Source organism: Chaetura pelagica, unplaced genomic scaffold (genome assembly GCF_000747805.2).
Source record: "Chaetura pelagica isolate M959 unplaced genomic scaffold, ChaPel_1.0 scaffold844, whole genome shotgun sequence".
NCBI classification, from domain to species: Eukaryota; Metazoa; Chordata; class Aves; order Apodiformes; family Apodidae; genus Chaetura; species Chaetura pelagica.
Genome location: NW_009952902.1, coordinates 5618 through 10228, shown reverse-complemented (window position 1 = coordinate 10228; position 4611 = coordinate 5618). Strand labels below are relative to the sequence as shown.

The 4611-nt window shown below is 51.1% G+C and overlaps 1 protein-coding gene across 1 annotated transcript in view; it reads right to left on the bottom strand.

Annotated features, from left to right (window-relative positions):
- Nucleotides 1–4611, bottom strand: part of HNRNPUL2 (heterogeneous nuclear ribonucleoprotein U-like 2) — a gene marked incomplete at both ends in the record, with an annotated part of 8829 nt that overhangs the window by 3270 nt on the left and 948 nt on the right. The window lies entirely within an intron of this gene.

Below are 4611 nucleotides of genomic sequence, written 5' to 3'. Positions count from 1 at the left end.
CCCTCCTTCCTTCTTTCCACCTTTTCCCTCTTCTCCCTTTTCCCTCTTCCCACTTTTTCCCTCCTTCCCTTTTCCCATTTTTTCTCCTTTCCCTCTTCCCACCTCTTCCCTTTTCCCCCTTCCCATCATTTCCCTCTTCCCACCTTTTCCCCTCCTTCCTTCTTTCCACCTTTTCCCTCTTCCCTCCTTCTCCCTTTTCCCTCTTCCCACTTTTTCTGTCCTTCCCTTTTCCCAAATTTTCCTCCTTTCCCTCTTCCACCTTTTCCCACTTCTTCCCTTTTCCCTCTTCCCACCATTTCCCTCCTCCCACCTTTTCCTCTTCCTACCTTTCCCCTCCTTCTTTCCACCTTTTCCCTCCTTCCCTTTTCCCACATTTTTCCTCCTTTCCCCCTTCTCACCTCTTCCCTTTTTCCACATTTTCCCTCTTCCACCTTTTCCCACTTCTTCCCTTTTCCCTCCTCCCACCTTTCCCCTCCTTCCTTCTTTCCACCTTTTCCCTCTTCCCCCTTTTCCCTTTCCCCTCTTCCCACTTCTTCCCTTTTTCCACCTTTTCCCTCTTCCACCTTTTCCCACTTCTTCCCTTTTCCCTCTTCCCACCATTTCCCTCCTCCCACCTTTTCCTCTTCCTACCTTTCCCCTCCTTCTTTCCACCTTTTCCCTCTTCCCTCCTTCTCCCTTTTCCCTCCTTCCCTTTTCCCACATTTTATCTCCTTTCCCTCTTCCACCTTTTCCCTCTTCCCACCTTTTCCCTCCTTCCTTCTTTCCCCCTTTCCCCTCTTCCCTCCTTCTCCCTTTCCCCTCTTCCCAGTTCTTCCCTTTTTCCACCTTTTCCCTCTTCCACCTTTTCCCACCTCTTCCCTTTTCCCCCTTCCCACCAGTTCCCTCCTCCCACCTTTTCCTCTTCCCACCTTTCCCCTCCTCCCTTCTTTCCACCTTTTCCCTCTTCCCTCGTTCTCCCTTTTCTCTCCTTCCCTTTTCCCACGTTTTACCTCCTTTCCCACTTCCCACCTCTTCCCTTTTCCCCCTTCCCACCATTTCCCTCCTCCCACCTTTTCCTCTTCCTACCCTTCCTCTCCTTCCTTCTTTCCACCTTTTCCCTCTTCCATCTTTTCCCTCTTCCCTCCTTCACCCTTTCCTCTTCCCACTTTTTTCCTCCTTCCCTTTTCCCATTTTTCCTCCTTTCCCTCTTCCCACCTCTTCCCTTTTCCCCGTTCCCATCATTTCCCTCTTCCCACCTTTCCCCTCCATCCTTCTTTCCACCTTTTCCCTCTTCCCTCCTTCTCCCTTTTCCCTCTTCCCACTTCTTCCCTTTCCCCACATTTTCCCTTTTCTACCTTTTCCCACCTCTTGCTTTTTCCCCCTTCCCACCATTTCCCTCCTCCCACCTTTTCCTCTTCCTACCTTTCCTCTCCTTCTTTCTTTCCACCTTTTATCTCTTCTACCTTTTCCTACCTCTTCCCTCCTTCTCCCTTTTCCCTCTTCCCACTGTTTCCCTCCTTCCCTTTTCCCACATTTTACCTCCTTTTCCCCTTCCCACTTCTTCCCTTTTTCCCTCTTCCACCTTTTCCCACCTCTTCCCTTTTCCCCCTTCCCACCATTTCCCTCCTCCCATCTTTTCCTCTTCCTACCTTTCACCTCCTTCTTTCCACCTTTTCCCTCTTCCACCTTTTCCCTCTTCCCTCCTTCTCCCTTTTCCATCCTTCCCTTTTCCCACATTTTTCCTCCTTTCCCTCTTCCACCTTTTCCCACTTCTTCCCTTTTCCCTCTTCCCACCATTTCCCTCCTTCCTTCTTTCTACCTTTTCCCACTTACACCTTTTCCCTCTTCCCTCCTTCTCCCTTTCCCTTTCCCACTTCTTCCCTCCTTTCCCACTTCCCACCTTTTCACTCTTCCACCTTTTCCCACCTCTTCCCTTTTCCCTCTTTCCACCATTTCCCTCCTCCCACCTTTTCCTCTTCCTACCTTTCCCCTCCTTCTTTCCACCTTTTCCCTCCTTCCCTTTTCCCACATTTTTCCTCCTTTCCCCCTTCTCACCTCTTCCCTTTTTCCACATTTTCCCTCTTCCACCTTTTCCCACTTCTTCCCTTTTCCCTCTTCCCACCATTTCCCTCCTCCCACCTTTTCCTCTTCCTACCTTTCCCCTCCTTCTTTCCACCTTTTCCCTCCTTCCCTTTTCCCACATTTTTCCTCCTTTCCCCCTTCTCACCTCTTCCCTTTTTCCACATTTTCCCTCTTCCACCTTTTCCCACTTCTTCCCTTTTCCCTCTTCCCACCATTTCCCTCCTCCCACCTTTTCCCTCCTCCCACCTTTTCCCTCTTCCATCTTTTCCCTCTTCCCTCCTTCTCCCTTTCCCCTTCCCACTTCTTCCCTCCTTTCCCACTTCCCACCTTTTCCCTCTTCCACCTTTTCCTACCTCTTCTCTCCATCTCCCTTTTCCCTCTTCCCACTTTTTCCCTCCTTCCCTTTTCCCAAATTTTCCTCCTTTCCCTCTTCCCACCTCTTCCCTTTCCCCCCTTCCCATCATTTCCCTCTTCCCATCTTTCCCCTCCTTCCTTCTTTCCACCTTTTCCCTCTTTCACCTTTTCCTACCTCTTCCCTCCTTCCCCTTTTCCCTCTTCCCACCATTTCCCTCCTCCCACCTTTCCCTCTTTCTGCCTTTTTCCTCCTTTTTTCTTTCCACCTTTTCCCTCTTTCACCTTTTCCTACCTCTTCCCTCCTTCCCCTTTTCCCTCTTCCATTTCCCTCCTTCCTTCCCTCTTCCCACTTTTTTCTGTTTTCTTCTTTCCATCTTTTCCCTCTTCCCTTTCCCCTTCCCCCTCTTCCCTTCCTTCTTCCAACTTTTTCCCTCCTTCCCTTTTCCCACCTCTTCCCTTCCCACCTTTTCCCTCCGTTCTTCCCTTCTCTCTTCCCACCTTTTTCCTCCTTCCCTCTTCCCACCATTTCCCTCTTCCACTTTTTCCCACTTCTTCCCTTCTTCCCTCTTTCCACCTTCTTCCCCCTTCCCATTTCCCACCTTTTCCCTCTTCCCTCCTCCCACCTGTTCTCTCCTTCCTTTTTCCCACCTTTTCCCTCCTTCCCTTTTTCCCTCCTTCCTTCCACCTTTTCCCTTTTCCTACCTTTTCCCTCCTTTCTTCCCTTCTCTTTTCCCACTTTTTCCCTCCTTCCCTTTTCCCACATTTTCCCTCTTCCACCTTTTCCCACCTCTTGCCTTTTCCCCCTTTTCCCTCTTCCCACCATTTCCCTCTTCTACCTTTTCCTACCTCTTCCCTCCTTCCTTTTCCCTCTTCCCACCTTTTCCCTCCTTCCCCTTTTCCCTCTTCCATTTCCCTCCTTCCTTCCCTCTTCCCACCTTTTCCCTCTTCCCTTTCCCCTTCCCCTTTTCCCTTCTCTCTTCCAACTTTTTTCCTCCTTCCCTTTTCCCACATTTTCCCTCTTCCACCTTTTCCCACCTCTTTCCTTCCCACCTTTTCCCTCCTTTCCTCTTCCCCTTTTCCCTCCTTCTCCCATTTCCCTCCGTTCTTCCCTTCCCTCTTCCCACCTTTTCCCCTCCTTCCCTCTTCCCACCATTTCCCTTTTCCCACCTTTTCCCTCCTTCCTCCTTTCCACCTTTTCCCTTCCCTTTCCCTCCTTCTTTCCCTCTTCCCACCTTTTCCCTCCTTTCCTCTTCCCCTTTTCCCTCTTCCTCCTTCTTCCTTCCCATCTTATCCTCCCTCACATCTTTTCCCTCCCATTTTTCCCTTCCTTCCTTCCCTTCCCACTTTCCACCTTTTCCCTCCTTCCCCCTTTTCTTCCTTTTTCCCACCTTTTCCCTCTTCCCACCTTTTTCCTCTTTCCTTCCCTTCTTGCTCCCCATTTCCTTCCCTTTCCATCCCCATTTCCTCCCCCTTTCCCTCCACATTTCCTTTCCCTTTTCCCTCCCCATTTCCTCTCCCTTCCCTTTTCCCTCCCATTTCCTTCCTTCCCCCCACTCCCTCCCATTTCCTCCCTCTTTTCCTCCCCATTTCCTCTCCCTTTCCCCTCTCATTTCCTTCCTTCCCTCCTCATTCCCTCCCATTTCCTCCCTCTGTTCCTCCCCACTTCCTCACCCTTCCCTTCCCTTTTCCCTCCCCATTTCCTTCCCTTTCCCTCCCATTTCCTCCTCTTTTTCCCTTCCCCATTCCTTCCTTTCCCTCCCCATTTCCTCTCCCTTTCCTTCCCTCCTCACTTCCTCACCCTTCCCTTTTCCCTCCCCATTTCCTCCCCTTTTTCCCTTCCCCATTCCTTCCTTTCCCTCCCCATTTCCTCTCCCTTTCCTTCCCTCCTCACTTCCTCACCCTTCCCTTTTCCCTCCCCATTTCCTCCCCTTTTTCCCTTCCCCATTCCTTCCTTTCCCTCCCATTTCCTTCCCTTTTCCTCCCCCATCCCCACTCCATTTCCTCCCTTTCCCTCCCATTTCCTCCCCCTTTCCCTCCCATTTCCTCCCTTTCCCTCCCCCATCCCCATCCCATTTCCTTCCCCCTTTCCCTCATTTCCTTCCCTTTTCCTCCCCCATCCCCACTCCATTTCCTCCCCCTTTCCCACCCATTTCCTCCCCCTTTCCCTCCCATTTCCACCCCCTTCTGTCCCCCATC